Source organism: Ambystoma mexicanum, chromosome 8 (assembly GCF_040938575.1).
Source record: "Ambystoma mexicanum isolate Mex_15411 chromosome 8, UKY_AmexF1_1, whole genome shotgun sequence".
Lineage (NCBI taxonomy): Eukaryota > Metazoa > Chordata > Amphibia > Caudata > Ambystomatidae > Ambystoma > Ambystoma mexicanum.
The window spans coordinates 388,407,162-388,424,288 of NC_090929.1; the positions used below are offsets into that span (position 1 = coordinate 388,407,162).

General features: G+C 51.6%; 1 protein-coding gene across 6 annotated transcripts in view; it reads right to left on the bottom strand.

Annotated features, from left to right (window-relative positions):
- Positions 1-17,127, bottom strand: part of ZNF618 (zinc finger protein 618) — a 2,057,359-nt gene that overhangs the window by 1,038,903 nt on the left and 1,001,329 nt on the right. The window lies entirely within an intron of this gene.

The following is a 17,127-nucleotide window of genomic DNA, read 5'->3' on the forward strand; positions in this document are numbered from 1 at the left end:
CAAAAGAAGGAGAACCTCCAGAGCAAAGTAATGACTTTACAGTTACAGAATTTACAAGGACAGCTGTAAGCACCACCAATGGCAAGAGGAGGGTTCCAATTACGTTTTGAGCATAGGGGTAGGGGCAGAGGAGCCCATATCCACCTCAGCAGCGACAGCCAGTATATAAAGGTACCGAAGGGTATCAGAGAGAGACAGAATTTCAGAGAAAATAGCGACATTATGTTTGCCCCTCAGTATGCAACTACTGCAAACAACACAGCTACTGGAAAAATGAATGTCCTTACAGGCCCCAGAGGAATACATTTCCAAGTGCACAAGAGCAGGACTCAGTCCTAAAATCTGCAGTGGGTGTACCGAGTCATATCACCAAATCAGCAGCCCCTACCTAAATCCCAATGCACCACATTTTGCCTACAGTCCACCTCCAATATTTCAAACTGAACAAGATCTGTTCTGACTCAGCCTGGTAGGCAACCTCACAGTCAGCTCCTTGATATCAATAGTGATATCAGTAGACCAAGAGGGCCTGCAAGTGCAATAAGAGGTAGAGGGCAAATCTTTCCCTCGTTTAGTAGATATTGGTGCTAGTAAGTTTGCTATACGACCCGATTGCCTTACTGATGTACCATGTTAGCGTGCATACCACTGACACCAACCAATTTCACAGTCGTACATTTATGCTCTGCTTTCGTCACTGTTCCTGTACATGAAGACAGTCAATATTTATTATTAGCACCCTCGGCGAGGGAGCCAGCCGATCAGGCGGCTATGAACGTGGACTTGAACCGGCGGTACAAGCCCGCGTTCCAAGCCGCCTGACGGCCGGCCAGCTCATCCGCTTACATCTTCGCCCCACCCTGTTTTTTTTCTTTATGATCCCCCCACACCCTGCATTTACCTTATGTCGGCTGCAGCGCCGCACCTTCCTATCCACTTCCCCAGGCCGCCATGGAAAGAGAAGAGGGGCTCCGTACGTAGATTCGCCTTCCCTTTCTATGATGGCCATCTTGGAAAATCCTTTTTTAGGACCCCAAGTTACCGCTTTGATAACGCGGGGTGTGTGAGAAACCTGAAGTTGTCTCACCCGCTAGTCCCCAGGGATCTCTCATCCAGGTGGCCAGGACACAGCCATCACTTTTGGATCCAGTTCCGGGGGGTGGATCTGGGTGAGGGGCCTTCGGGGAGTGGGAGTGGGACACCAGATGGCGCAACGCGGTATCCCCTTCCCTGTAACACCTTAACCCCATCCTACCAGGTAGGATACGGAGGAACTCAACTCCTGCTTTCCCAAAATGAACACTTCCTCACTACGAGAGAAAAAGGACTAACACCCGAGCCGTATTCCTGACATGTCCCAATACAATGATCAGGCAATTACTGCTGACCATTACACACACCTGACTTCCATTACACTTCCCAACACAGATAAAAGGCGGAGCATGAGAGCACACTCTGAACAAGGCAAAGCACACGAGGAAGTAGCAGTTCCAAGATGACAGTTTAATACAAGGTGAAAAAAGATGGCAAAACTGAAGGGGAATGCAAGGAGGGAAGTGCCCTTGATCTTTTCAACGAAATACTGTTACTTTCATTAACCGTTGAGAATAGGAAACGTAAGACTAGGAATCAAGCTGAATAATCCTGCACTGGCTGTTGCGGCAGGAAGAATAGTTTGCTGTTGCGGTACTGTCCTTGGCTCCTACAACAAAGCAGAACCAGTGAACACAGCACAGCCCGATACAAGACTGGTTTATGTTGAAGCCAAGGTTGCAAGCAGCAACATTGTATAGTCAATGCTGACGAGTGTATGTACCGTATGTGGCAAGAGACGCAAACAAAATAAAAAAACAGATGAGTGATTGAACTTTGAAGCCAAGATACGATACCTTAGAGTGGTCCGGCACCATGTGGGTGCTCATTCGAAAGTCTCTGTTAGGTATCCAACTGAAAGGTGGCAAATGTGAACAGTGATAAAGAATTGTGAAATAGAAGTAGTTCGGCAACAGGTCAAGTAAAACCCTGTGCACATTTGAAAGTCTTCGATAGTTGAAAGAGGAAAGTAGATGAAGTTGGTCCAAGCCCAGTGGAGGGAGATCAGCTAAAAGCTTTTGGTTAGAGCAAGTTTGTGTTAAAAGTTATATTGGAATTTGGAATTAGTCTTAGCCCGGCGGAGAGAGACTAATTGGACATTGTGTTAAAAGGATCTGAGCCCGGCTGTCAGGGCCAGAGGCCCCAGAAAACAAAAACCACACTATCTAGTGATGGGGGCAATGGGTCACTTGACTCACTTATGTCCCTTTGTGACCCATAAACACAGGGGCCCTGGCTGGACTCCGTCCTGGCGCCTTTGGCGCCGGGCTCATATAAAGATGTGAGCAGGAACACTTTATTTCAGTGCAGGAGTGCTTTTACTTTATTTCAGTGCAGGAGTGCTTTTATTTTACAAGAACTTTCCAGGAGCTGAAAGCCTTTATTCCAGAGAACATCCTCATGTGCTGACTCATAAGATGTGGCTCCTTAGGCCTGGTCTTCATGTGCTGACTCATCGGGTGTGGCAGGCAGGCTGAAATTGGTGAGCGTGGCTTCAGAAGCTCAGCTATATAAGCTGCAGCACCGCACTCCGCATCCACGAACTCTGACCCTGTGAAGAAGAAAGACGAGGTTAGAACATCCATCATAGGGCCGTGCCGCATTTGAACCCCGCGTGGCCCCTAGTTAACAACTTACCAGCTACTGTACCACTGCAGCTTCGTTACTCATTCTCTCCGGCTGCCGCCCCGAGCTTCGCAGCTTGTGCCAGGCTGGCAACATCACCTGCAAGGGAAGAAAGCAAAAGAGCAAACATCAAAAGTGGAACAGACAGCAATATAAGACAACAAACTTTACAATACAACAAAAACAGACGAGGAAAGACAAAGACAAACAGGAACACTTACCTGAAGTATAGTGGCTTAGTCGCAGCAGGACTGGACTACCACATGCAAGGGACCAGTGAAGGAACTCAGTCCAGATCATACAAGAGCCCCTGCCAGAAGCAGCAGGACGGAGTGCTCGCCAAAACTAATCAACAGGTGAGCTTTCCAGGGACAGCGCATCCCGTGGGTACCACGGTTTGGGAGAAGTGGTGTGGAAGGGGATCAGGAGCACAAGCTGGCATACTCACACCCTCTATTCTCCACGCATGAGCAGTCCCGAGCAGCATTACCTATTGCCACCAGTCACCGAATAAGCGCAGAGAGCAAAGTCAGACCAGAGCGACCTCACCCCCAGGAGGGCTGCAACCGTGCCCCAACGCCTCACCAGAGACCAGGTGAGCGAACACCGGCTGAGGGGGATCTGGGATCTGCGCCCGGTTGAGGCAGATCCAGGTTGAACCATGAGTCACCCAAGAAAGAATATCCTATGAGAAATTGGATGCATAAATAATCTACGAACATTATGTTGAGAGGATCTGAGCCTGGCTAAGGGGGATCCGAGGTGAAAAGTGAATCACCTAAGAAATTGAGTACTTGGAAAAACCTGAAAGAAAAAGGAACTTATTGTTTGTTTGTTGCATCAGGCCCTCTGAAGGAAGAGACCTTAAAAGGCAAAGAGACTTCGGCATGGAAGGCCCTGATGTTAATGATTGAACTGTACCCTTGTGTTAGAGAAGCCAAAGACTGTGCTAAGCCTGAGTGTACCGCCTTGTCCCGTGCTGAAAACGTCCCAACGGCCTGAAAATCCTGACATATCATTTTGTAAACACTTTTCTTTTTCGTAACACTATTTCCCACACGATTTGTATTTAAAAGTAAGGATTGGCAATTTTTCATTAGTATAGGCCCTTTTATTTTGACAAAACACCACTAGGACTGCGTTTTTATTATTTGATGGTCGTAGCTTGCTCCCATCACTAGATTTAGGATTAGATAGCCATTTTTCAAACCCTTTTTGAAGCTCAATAAACACCCTTGAACTGTGGTCATTTGTGTCTGTCTTACGGTTAATACCATGCCTTCCTTACAGGTGCTAATGGCCTTCATCCCCCATTGCAGGTGCTGGAACGGGGAGAACGGCCTGAAGCCCCTCGTTATCTGCCCTAGCTTCACTTGAGCTGCCGGCCCGTTATCCCTCGTTGCAGCCCCTGGAACGGGGAAGGCCCGCCACAGTGTTTTCCCATAGTGGAATCCGGTACACATGGATCGGGCGGCCACAAGAGCACACTGAATCCCCAACTCAATTTTATCCCAACAACTCAAGGATTCAGAGGACATTAGGTTTCTTGGGAAATTAGTGCAGTTGTATTACGTGGATCTGCTGTTAGTGTCCTCCATCATACGACTGTTTTAGCTAAGAAAGGACAAGGCTGCAAAGCAGAAACTACAATTATGTAAGAAAAGGACATTATTTGTGATGGCTCCCATTGTGTTAGCCTCCTCCAGAAAAGGAGGAGGTACACAACATCTCAATACTACAAACCATCACCACGATGTGGGCATTTTTAGGCATGGTGGGTTACTTAAGGCAATGGTTTGTAGGATACGCAGTGATGGTGAAACTCTTACAACACTATATGAAGGACAACAATGTAGAAATTATAAATTACCATAGTGACTAATGTACTCCTAGTCCATAGTCCCCTTTCCTCCATACTGTATGGGTGTCCCTCGCTAGGGACGGGAGACGGAACCTTTTTCACCAGAGAAATCATCTTCCCCTTTAAATGTAGATGCTTGTAGGGGCGCGGCTCTGGGAGCATGCGCTCCCTGACTCCGCCCACTGGCGTCACTCCTCAGTCCCCTGGATGCAGGTTGTTATCCGTGGTCCACCAAACTAGGTCCTGGTGAAGATGATGTGGGATGCTGACCTGCTCTGCCTGGGAACCCCTCTCCTAACTCCATGAGGCTGCCAAGTGTAACTGCACTTGCCTCATTTTGAGCCTTTTATGTGGCACTGCCAGGAGACATGCTGCCATGATGCCCAAGAGCTGTTGGTACCACCATGCCGAGGTCACTGCTCTGCAGAGAAAATGCCCAGTAGCCCTCTTGATGGCTGCGATCTTGTCCGCTGAGATGAAAATCCTCGAGGAACACGTATCCCAGATAAGGCCCAGGAATGTTAGACTCTGCATGGGCGCCAACTGTGACTTCTTGAGATTGATGGAAAATCGCAGCTCGTGTAGTGTATCCCAGTGTTGCTGGACCGCCTCCGGAGACCTTGCCCTGACTAGCCAGTCATCTAGATATGATGACCCTGCGCCCTGAGTAGGGCTGCAACAGTCTTGTAAAGACCCTTGGGGACGAATTAAGGCCAGAGGGTAGAACCTTGTATTGGAAGTGAATACCCATGATCCTGAACCTCAAAGGACTGATGGGGTTGTCAGATCGGGGCGTGTAGGTAGGCATCCTTCAGATCCAGGGTGCACATCCAGTCTCCCGCACACAATCTCTCCACTATTAGCGCTGGGATAACCATCTTGAACTTTTGGAGAGGAAAAGAAAGGTTCAAGGTGGAAAGGTCCAACACAACTCTCAGGCCAGCCTGGTTCTTTTTGTGTATAACGTGAATAGAAGCCCAGACCCCACTGAGAGGCTGGGACTTCCTCCAGTGCCTGACTCTCTACGAGCGAGCATATTTCCGCCAACAGAGTTGCTGTACCAATCTGTGGGAGCGGAGGGGAGGAGAGAGGAGGAGGAGGGGAGGAGAGAGGAGAAGGAGCGATAGGGAGCCGGAAGCCCGTGGATACTACAGAGAGGATCCATGGGTCCGAGAACCTTGTCCACCAGCGGTGAGCGTGAAGGGCAAGCCTGCCCCCCACCGGAGACTCGAGGATCCGGATGGGTGTGTCATGATTGCTTTCCCTATGAGGCTGGGGCTGAGGAGGGGGACTGGAAAAAGCCCTTGTGAGCCGCCTTGTGCTACTTGTGCCTATGCTGGCTCGGGGATCAGTCCGGTTTTATGCACCGTCTCTCTTGGAAGCCACTGAATCCTCCGAAGGACCGACCCTTGTCTAAGCACTGGTGCGCTTGGCCATATGTCTTAGGGGTGGACTTGGAGAGTATCGATTAAGACTTAGCAGTCTGTGAGATGTTCTTTTTCTTATTGAGTTCCTCGTCAGTTGTTGCATGGAACCGATCACTCCCCTCGAAAGGAAGGTCCAGTATATGTTACTGGACATCAGGGTTAAACTTAGTTGCCCTTAGCCAAGCCGTCCTTCTCAAGTCAGCAGCAATACAGATGGCATGACCTGAGGTATCAGCGTGAGCCCCGTGGACTCCATTATGTCCTGTGCCACTATTTTGGCTTCAGCCAGCCCAGCCTTGAAGCGAGCCTGGCTCTGCACAGGGAGTTCCGTTAAGAAGTCGGCGCTCTCCCGCCAGAGCCTCTGGTCGACCGCTGCCAGCATGGCATCCACATTGGACTGGCGCAGATTGAGGGTGGCAGTGGAATAGATTTTCTTTTCAAACCCCTCCAGGATCTTCTCCTCCATACCCAGGAGTGTTGAGGCTGATGTAGCCGAGGACGATTGTGGCTTAGAGTAGAGTGATGCTGCCGCCGCTATCACTGAGCAGTCTGGCTAGGGGTGTGCCGACAGTAAGAGGGGGTCCCCTTCTGTTTGCCTAAACTTAGCATTGAGACGCTGAATGGTAGCCTGGGTAGAATGAGGCTTGAGCTATTCTTTTTTGGCAAGCGCCACCACGTCCTTCTGCAGAGGGATTCCTGTTCTAGCCGTGGGGGGTAGAGTGAGAACTTCTGCCAATACCCCCGCCTCCGGTAGTTCCACCTGTTGCTGTGGGATCCCCAAATACTCAGTCAGGCCCGCCAGACGTCCGTCCTCCTCATCTGTATCAACTATTATGTCTTGCTGGTCTGGTGCATCAGGAGGAGTGCTGGGTGCAGGAAGCTGTGGCATACTGATTATCAGTGCCGGAGGCTGCTGCGGCAGTGTGGACTGGGTTGCTGTGACTGGTACAGGCATGGGAGCCAGTGTCGTAGGGACTGGCGCCGGCGCCTGGGGCTGCGCTTGACCTAGAAGAGATGGACCCACAGGCGGCATGGCCGTGGGTGCTAGCTGCTGTACCAGCGGCAGCATGTCCCTGATCACCTCTCTAAGGAAAGTACCCATCTGTGGGGACCTCATGAGAGTAAGGAACTTCTCAAAGAACCTGTTTTCACAGGACATAGGAGTGCTTGATGGAATAGGCATAGGTGCAGGGCCCTGAGGTTGCTGAGACCTAGGCGCGCCCTTTCTCGCTGTATGGGGCGAGGTGTATCTGCCCTGCAAAGTCGATGGGTATGCTATGGACCAAAGGAAGGTGTTGACCAGTCCCACCTCGAAACTTGATCCCCTAACTAGTCCCCAAAGGGAGATGTGTCGAGTGAGCAGCCATTTTGTCTGGCCCAGTGGTCAATTTTTTTTTGCTGCATGCCATGTGCCTACGTCATGGTACTTGCTGCGCTGGGCCCGGCTTCCACCAGTACGTGGAGCGGTGGAGGTTGAGGCCTACCCTGTACCTCAGGTTGGAGCTGGGAGGCAGAGTGGCCTCAGCTGTGGAGCCGGTAGTGCTGCATACAGGTGCCCCCTCAGACATCAGTCTGGTGTTAGGGCGTAGCCCCTTGGGTTGAGACTCGGTAATAGAACCTTTTGGTCCCTCAGTAGAATCACTGGTAGGATCTTGCGACCCCTCTGCCTGGTAGCTGGAGCAGCCTTGGTGCTCGTGCTGGTCGTAGGACCTGCTGGGTCCCTCCCGATAGTGCACTTCCCAGGAAAGGAGTCGCCTTTACGAGGTGCGGAGAACAGTGCACGTACCGTGGGTCTGGTCTTCAACCTTCACAAACGCTTTCAGGTCCTCTGGAGGCAACCTTCCGAAGAGCTCCCTCCACCTGGCTAGTCGGTTCTTGAGGGTGCGCAGTGTCAGAGCGTTGCACATGGGACAGCCGTTCCAGCCGTGGTCAGGGCCAGGGCAGCAGAGGCAGAGGGAGTGGGGGTTGGACGTTGGGAAGGTACCCTCGCAGGCTAGACACCTGCTGAAGCCTGCCATTGTCAACATGTGCCAGGGAGGAGCGTGGTGCCAGAGGACAAAGCGGTACCTGACAATTGAAAGAGAAAAAGAAGACAAAAATAGCTCTCCAGGGAAGAGCGCATGGAATTACTAGGCTGGAGGCCTAATCCAGGAGCGCGGGTGAAAGCGGTCCGTTCCAGTCGACATGGAAAGAGGACTGAGGAAGGGTGCCGGTGGGCGGAGTCAGGGGAGTGCATCTAAATTTAAAGAGGAAGATGATTTTTCTGGTGAAAAGGGTTCCGTCTCCCGTCCCTAGCGAGGGACGCCCATACAGTATGGAGGAAAAGGGACGGGACATAGGAGTACATTTACAATGATCATCCGAGGCAGAAGGAAGATTAACAAAGAGAAAAGTGTTTGAAGCACCTGCTCTAGGTCTGCCTGATTATAAAAGAAAAGAAGGAGAAAGTTTCTTACCTGTAACCCCGGTTCTCCAGTATTGGTATCTTTCATAGATTCACATTCTGTGAGTATTCCCTGCCAGACAGGGAATCCTCAGTTACCTTTTGATTCCTCTTGCTCGAGGCAAGAAGAACCTACATTTTTTAGCCCAACACCCTTGTTATGGGTGTTTTTGGCCCCACCAATGGGACCTCAAGTAGCCTTAGACTAGACCCTCCTCTGCCTCTTCCCCTCAGATTCTGACACTGTGATAACAGATGTTCCTGGGGTGCGAGTGGTTCTACCTGACTGAGTGGAAGGAGGGCACATGTGATTCTATGAAAGATACCAATGCTGGAGAACAGGACTTACAGGCAAGACATTTTCTCCTTCTCCAGCATTGGATCTTTTATAAATTCACATGCTGTGCATAGACTATGTAACAGTATACAGATACCGGAGGTGCATAGAAGTAAAAGCCACCCAGCAGGCTTTACAGCAAAACCATAGGATCCTACCTTATTGGAACAGGCGCTGTAGGACTTCTCTCCCTGTCCGCACTTCTTCGGCATGCTGCTTCTCCAGGTAGTGCCTTGTGAAAGTATGCAGCGCTGACCAGGTGGACGCTTGCTTGGCAGATGTCTGCGATCGGGACCCCCGACCACCATGCCGCCAAAGCCGCTTTAGCTCTCGTTGAATGTGCACGTGGGGGAGCAGTTGAGGGGCTTCCCCACTGACTTGTGGCAAAAGACAACGGCAGACAATATCCATCTTCCTATGCTTTATTTGGATAGAGCATTGCTTTTATTCATTGGGCCACATGCCACAAAAAGTTGCGTTAATTTTCTGAAGGACTGTGTTCTCTCAATATAGCATTTCAACGCTCGCTTGAGGTCTAGCAAGTGTAATGCCACCTTTGCCGGTGATGAGGGTTTGCTCAAGTAAGTCGGTAAGGGGATTGTGGAATTGTTGTGAAAATCCGTGGGTTCTTTGGGAACAAATCGTGGGTTTGTCATGAGATAAGTATGGTTGGTTGAATGCGAGTGCTTGCAGCTCCGACACCCACCAAGGTGACGTAATAGCCACCAGGAAGTCAAATTTCCACGACAAGTATCCCAGCGGCGTGGAGGCCATATCAACAGACGATTTCTTCATGAGCCCTGAGAGCACAGTGTTGAGGCTCCATTCTCCATTCTAATATGCCTTTTACTGGTGGAAAACCCATGAAAAGGCCTTTGAGGAAATGCTTTATGAGCCTGCGTCCTTAGAGGGACATGCCTATTTTGCGCCTGGTGTACCGATAGATGTCTATCGATCCAAGTGCACTTTAATGGAGTTGTGGGCGAGGCCTTCTTTGGCTAGGCCTAGCAGGTATGGCAATCCATCCTCTGGCATCACCCAGAATGGGTTCAGCCCTTTCTGGTGTTGCTGGCATTGTGTTTTGCACCATTTGCAAAAACTGCTTCCACTTCAGGCGGTATGATTTGTTAGTGGTCGGGAGCCCTCGCCACCGCTAGGACCTGCCTACATTCTTGCGATTTGTTCAGGCTTCCGAACTCTGCAAAGTCAGGAGCTACGCTGTCATGAGAAGTGTTTGGAGGTCGTGGTGCAGAATTTTCCCCTTGCCTTGTGTTATGATGTCCGGCCGATTGCTGAGTCGGATGGGTTTGTCCCTGGAGAGCTGAACCACATCTGAGTACAAGGCTTGGTGGGGCCAGTCTGGAGAAATGAGGATCAACGTGCAAGAGGGCCTTTTGATTGTTTCTATTGTCCTGCGTAGGATCTGGGAACAGCGGGAATGTGTACGTGCAGATGCCGTCCCATGGAAAAGCGAACACGTTTCCCATCGAGCCCTTTTGGGGCGTCCTGCTGGCGTACCTGGCCCACTTTTTGTTTTGCATCGTGGCAAATAGGTCTACAGTTGGTTAACCCCCATCGTTTGAACAGCAATTGTAGCATCGAGGAGTCGAGCTCCCATTCGTTCTGGGACATTTGTCTGCTGAGGCCATCTGCCGTTTGATTCTGTATCCCTGGAAGGTAGAATGCCCGAATGCTGATCCCACGGGCAAAGCCCAGTTCCATGTCAGTTGAGCTTCCTTGGACAATGTCCTATATCTCGTTCCTCCTTGCTTTAGCAGATAATATAATACATTGTGGTGGTGTTGCCTGTGAGGACCTTGACCATTTGATTGTTTAGTATCTGGAGGAATTATTTGAGTGCCCATCGAACCGCCCTGAGTTTGAGTACATTAATATGTAGGGATGCCTCCTAGGACGTCCATAGCCCCTTGATGTGTAGTTCGTCCATGTGAGCACCACACCCCTGGAGGGAGGCGTCGGTCACCAGAGTTTTGTCGGGTGTCAGATCCTGAAACGTTTCCCCCTCTGAGACATTGGCTTTGTTCGCCCACCAATGAAGCTATGAGCGCAGCTTGAGAGGGATACACACTTTGTTCCCCCATGATCCGGTGGTCTGCGACCAGTTCGCTGCCAAGAACTCTTGTAGCGGTCTCATATGAACTCTGCAGTGCAGGAGCAGCGGTATGCACAATGCCATCATCCCGAGCAGCTGCATGCACTGTCACACTGTTTTTACTTTGTTTGGTGTGAACGTTTTCAGTAGGCCTGTGTGCTTATCTGCCCTGTCGCTGGAGGGACGCACCTTGGGCTCCTGGATGGATAATTCTGCTCCTAGGAATATGAGCCTCCATGGTGGCCACAAGAAGGATTTCTTGTAGTAGATGACAAAGCCGAATGTTTGCAATAAGCCCACTCTCGCCGCTACAGAAGACTGTGTTCCCTGCCTGGATGGGGACCGCACCAGCCAGTTGTCTAAATAAGGATAGACATGGTACCCTTGTCTGCACAGACTGGCTGCCACTGGCGCAAAGCACTTTGTGATGGTGTGTAGACCCGACTTTAGGCCGAATGGCAGGACCTTGAACTGGTGCGATTTCCTGACCAAAAACCTGAGGTATTTCCAGTGCCCTGGGTGGATGGGTACGTGAAAGTTTGTGTCCTGGAGATCCGGGGACGCAATGTAGTTGTGGGGCTGAATTCTATCTATGACCTGCTGTAATGTGATCATAGTGAACTTTTGGTGCTTTAAACATTTGTTCAACCTCCTTGGGTCTAGAATGGGCATCCATTTTCTGTCCGGTTTGCAGACAACTAAGTTTCGGGAGTACACTCCCTTCCCCTTTGGTCCCTGGGGACTTTTCCTATGGCCCATTTTTTGCAGCATGAGCTGCACTTTTTGTAGGAGTGCGTTTTTGTGCGCCTGTGGTTGGTGGTTTGGAGGGGTGTGTTTGTTCGAAACTCCAGTAGGTGCCTGTATACTACCACATCCAGCACCCATTTGTCCTTTGTTATTTTTCTTCAGTCTCGGCCGAATCTGGAGTTGCTCCCTCCCAAAGTGCCGTGGGATGGATTGTCACTGTTCGGTCTTACCCTGCCTTCCCCATTGGGATCCGGAGGGCTGCTTGCGGCACTGATTTTGTTGGAAGTCTTGATTTGTGGTACCTCTGGTAAGCTCTCTTTTACCCTTGGGAGTAATATGTTGAGCCTCTTGAGTATTGACGTCCCTTGTTAGATGAAGATGTGGATGTTATGCCGGCTGCTCCCCTGGACTGCCAAAAAGGTTGACGGTTCTGCAGGGATGGTAATGACCTGACTGTGTCGATGTCTGTTTTAATTGTTTTTAGAGCTTCATCGATCTTGGGTCCGAACAGCTCATCACCCTCAAAGAGCATATCCAATACTTTGTGGTGGATATCCGGCTGGAAATCCGTACATCCTAGCTATGCTTGTCTGTTTTGTTGGCCGCTTGTTTAAAACCTGTTTCCGCCAGGTCCAATGCATTGTTAATACACAGGTTGGAGGATTCTTCTCCGTCTTTCAGGATTGCCTACGTTTCTCCTGTGGGAGATGCTCCAGAATTGGTGCAATTTTATGCCACATCTTCCCATCGTACCTGGCTATGATGGCTAGGGAGTTGGTTGCTTTAACTGTCGTGGCTCCAATCACTAAGACATTCTAACCAAAATCATCCTGCTTCGTCACTTCATTGTCCGGTGGTAAAGAGCATTTTTGTTTTTCGGATTTAGGTTTGTGGCTTGCCAGCGCCAAGACCACTGACTCGGGGGGATAGCTGGGAAGTAAGACATTTTGGTGCATTTACTGGCGGGTTGTACTTTTTGTTGAGACGGCCTATCACTGCTGGAATCGTGGATGGCTGCTTCATTGTTTCTTTCTCATCCTCAGAGGCGAGGAAGGCTGAACTCCTTGCATGCCCTCATGACCGTAGAATGGAACCACGTTATGTCGTCAGGGGGAGATGTCCTTGCTGATTGCTTGTCCTAGGAAATCTCATGGAGGGAATCTGTGTCCCAATCATCGTCCCTTTTTGGAGTGATTGACGAGGATGTGGTGCCACAGGGTTAGTCCGTATCTGTATCTGTTAGTTCCCCTTCTTCCAGCAGCTATCGGGACGGTATTGAAATGGCACCGCTCCTTTTGCGTGATGGAGAGGTTAGTGTTGGTGACCCATTCCTGCCCCTGCGTATTGGTCGAAGCGCCGGGGTTGGGGGATGCTGGCGGGACAGAGAAATGTACCTGGATTCTGAGCGCCGCCTGGAGGAACTTGCTGATCTTCCCCGCAAAGTAGACCTGCGTCTGACCGGGGATTGTTGTGGTATCTGTGGTATCGCTGGTTGAAGTGGTGGTAGGGCCGGCATCCCTGGTCTCATCAAAGCTGCATCAAGCTGGGTGATGACCCTCTGCAAGGACGAGAGGACTTGCATGGATAGTAGAGCCTTTGGGTTGGTCAACAGTGCCCTTATCTCCCTTTGCTGAATTTGCAGATGGATGGGTCTTGTGGGTGAAGCTGGGCCTGCATCTTCTTGTGGCTGTCGCAGTCCCGGACCTGCCTCCTCTTGTGGCTGTCCAATTGTTAGGTCCCCTTCTTGAATATGGCTCCCTGCCTTTGCTGGCCTAGCCGGAGCCTTCTTCTGTAATGTTACTGACTGTTCCGAGTCTGACGGTTGATGCTGCACCTCAAAGTCAGTATCAACCTCGTACTGGAGTATTTCCTCTGGTGTTACCTCAAAGTACAGAATAGGTGAGACCTAACAGGCGTGTTAGTTTGGTCTCATCTGGTTGGGAGGCTGCCCCTTCTGAGGAAGTTCCCATCCTCCATTTGACAGGGTTGTCGTCAACGGGCGCTCCTTCTGTGGTTTCTTGGGACCCGGGGGTGTGTCTTTCCCCGTTGCCGAGGTTGTAGGCTGGGGGGATATGACCGTGCTCTTGTGGTCCTTGTGCATAGCCACTTTCATCGACAAGTTCGGTTTAAAGTGTGTCATAGATGAGCCAGTTTTGTGGAGTGTCGTGGATGAACTGGACTTTTGCAATGATGTGGACGAGGCTGATTTGTGGAGCATTGTGGGAGAGCTGGACTTGTGAGATGTCGTTGACTACGTAGTTTTATGTGGTGACGTCGATGGGTCCGGAACCTGATGTTTCATCACTGTTGACGGGTCGACTTTGCATGACCTTTTCCGCTCTGTCTCGGTGGCCATGTTTGGGGAGTGCTTGTGTGCCTTTCCCACCTCTATGGCCTCCACAGACCCGTGTTTGAGCACTTTCGGAGTGGCTGCCGATGAGGTACTTGTGCCTCTGGCCGTGCGCCCCGGGAGATCCTTGTGCTTACCTCACCCCCTCCATTGATGAGGCTTCACCTTCTTTCACAGACCTTGATTATGGAACAAGTTACTTACCTGTAACTGTTGTTCTCCAGCATGGTTCTGGCATGGATTCACATGCTCATGAATATTCCCCGTCGTCAGGCTGGGAATCCTCGGTAAAGAAAAATCAGTATCAGTTTCGTTTCTGATCTGTCTTTCGTAGTAGTAACCAATCACTGATCTCTGCGTCATACTGACCACAGCCAATGACTGCCATCTCCCTAAGCCCCGTCTCTGGCAGCCATCTTCAGATTTGGTAGCACGTGAAGTGGCAGTATGACCAAGTGAAGAGCCGCAGAGGGGTAGGCGGGAGGGTTCGCATGTGAATCCATGCCAGACCCATGCTGGAGAACAACAGTTACAGGTAAGTAACTTGTTCCTTCTCCAGCATGGGGTCTGGCATGGATTCACATGCTCATGAATAAAAGAATACATAGCAGTACACACATGCACAACCACGGGAGGTGGCAGAGGCTCAACATTAAGCATTACATCCAAAACTCAACATTAAGCAATTCTTACCTCCTCACCAGGCTCACCTTAGGCGAACAGGTTGCGCAGCACTGCTTGGCCGACCCTGGACTCAGTCCTGGAATCCCGATCGACGCAGTAGAATTTCGTGAAGGTGTGCGTCGACCTCCACGTAGCAGCCCTGCAGATGTCCAGCAAGGGCACACCAGATAGGAACGCCGTGGTAGCTGCGATCGCTCTGGTGGAATGGGCTCTCGGACGGCCGGGCAGCGGTCGGTTTGCCAACCGATGACAGTACATGATACAGCCGGAGAGCCATCTGGAAATGGAAGCCTTCGAGAGAGCCTTCCCCTGATTGACAGGTCCAAAGTTCACAAAAGGTTGTGACGTCACCGAAAACTCTTCGTTTGGTCCACGTAGAACTTCAGCGCTCTAGCCACATCCAGCGAGTGCAAAGTCCTTTCAGCCGGCGACAAAGGCGACGGGAAGAAAACAGGCAACACCAAGGGTTCGTTGAGGTGGATGTCCGACGGCACCTTGGGCATGAAGGAGGGGTGCGTCCTGAGCACTACCCTCGTGTCATGAAATGTCAAGTACGGGGGCTTGCAGGAAAGGGCCTGGATCTCTCCCACCCGTCGTGCGGAGGTGATGGCCACAAGAAACGCTGTTTTCCACAACAAGAACTTCAACAGAGCCGAGTGCAGAGGCTCGAACAGAGATCCCATGAGCTTGGTCAGCACCACGTTGAGCTGCCACGCCGGGGCCGGAGCCTTCACCGGCGGGAACGATCTGAACAGTCCTTCATGAATTCTTTCACCAGACGATGAGACCACAACAACGTCCGTCCCGTGGTTCTGGTGTATCAGGAGATCGCAGCAAGATGAATCTTGATGGACGCGTGCGCCAGTCCAACCTTGGCCAGCGTCAGTAGGTACAGCAGTACTTGTGGAGCCGTAATCCGTAGAGGGTTAATCTTCTGTGCGTGGCACCAGACAGAGAACCTCTTCCATTTGTGTCCATAGCATTTAAGAGTTGAGGACGCCCTGGCCTTTGCAAGAACCTCTCTGCAGTCGGCCGGTATGTCGTAGCCTCCAAACTCTAACGCTGCAGGAGCCAGGCCTGCAAGTTCAGCGACTTCGGGTCGTGATGGAGGATGGCGCCTCCTTCCCTGGAGAGAAGATCCGCGTCCACTGGCATCTTCATTGACGGGGACGCTGACAAGTCCAGAAGGTCCGGGAACCATATCTGCCTCGGCCACGCAGGTGCGACGAGGATCATCCTGCACCGTGACCTCTTGAGCTGGTTGATGAGCCGGATTAGCAGTGGCAAAGGAGGGAACGCGTAGAGGAACAGGCCCTCCCAGGGGAACGAGAAGGCATCGCCCATGCTCCTCGGCTGGGGAAACCTGCTGGCGAACCTCCGGCACTTGGAGTTCGTCGCCGTCGCGAACAGACCGATCTGGGGTGTGCCCCACCATCGGAAGAGGCAGTCCACTAGATCCTGTCGTAGTTCCCACTCGTGGCTCGAGCGCAGCTCTCTGCTGAGCGAGTCTGCGATGGTGTTTTTTATCCCTGCCAGATGAAACGGCACCAGAAACATCCCTTGGGCGACGGCCCAATGTCACAGATCCTGCGCCTCCTTGGACAGGGCTGGGAATCTGGTACCGCCCTGCTTCCTGATGTAGAACATGGTGGTGGTGGTGTTGTCGGTGAAGATCCTCACCACCTTGCCCTTGAGGGACGGAAGAAAGGACCTGAGGGCCCAAAACACTGCACGGAGCTCCAGGACGTTGATATGGAGGGACTGCTCCGTCGGAAGCCAGAGGCCTCTCGCGTGCAGATTTTCGGTGTGCGCTCCCCACCCTTCCAGGGAGGCATCCGTGATCAATGTCTTCTGGTGGCCCGGGGTCTGGAAGTCCATGCCCGCCGTCAGATGCGCACGGGTGCCCCACCACTGGATCGCTTGTCGGAAGCTCTCGTCGAGTGTGATCCTGTCCTCGAAGCTGCCCGTCGTCTGGATCCAGCGAGCGTCCAGAAACTCCTGTAACGGGCGCATCCGAAGCCTGCACAGGCGGATGAGATAAATGCAAGAAGACATCATTCCGAGGAGGGATTTGATGGACCTCACCCTGACCGTGTCCGCAACCAGCATCCGCTGCACCTTGCCCAAGATGGCCCTCGTCCTTTCCTCCGACGGAGAGGCCAGAAGTGCCACTGTGTCGAGTTTCGCTCCCAGAAACAGTGCGTCTTGCGCAGGCACCAGGTGGGACTTGGCGTAGTTTATGGAGAATCCCAGGTCCGTGAGTAGCTGGACGGTCCTCGCCTTGTGCTTCGCGGCGAGCTCCCTTGTCTTTGCTCGGATGATCCAGTCGTCCAGGTAGGGGTAGACGTGGATCCCCTCCAGGCGCAGCCGCGCCGCCACCGGTGCCAGGCACTTGGTGAACACCCTGGGTGCCGACCTCAATACAAAGGGAAGGGCTCTGAACTGGT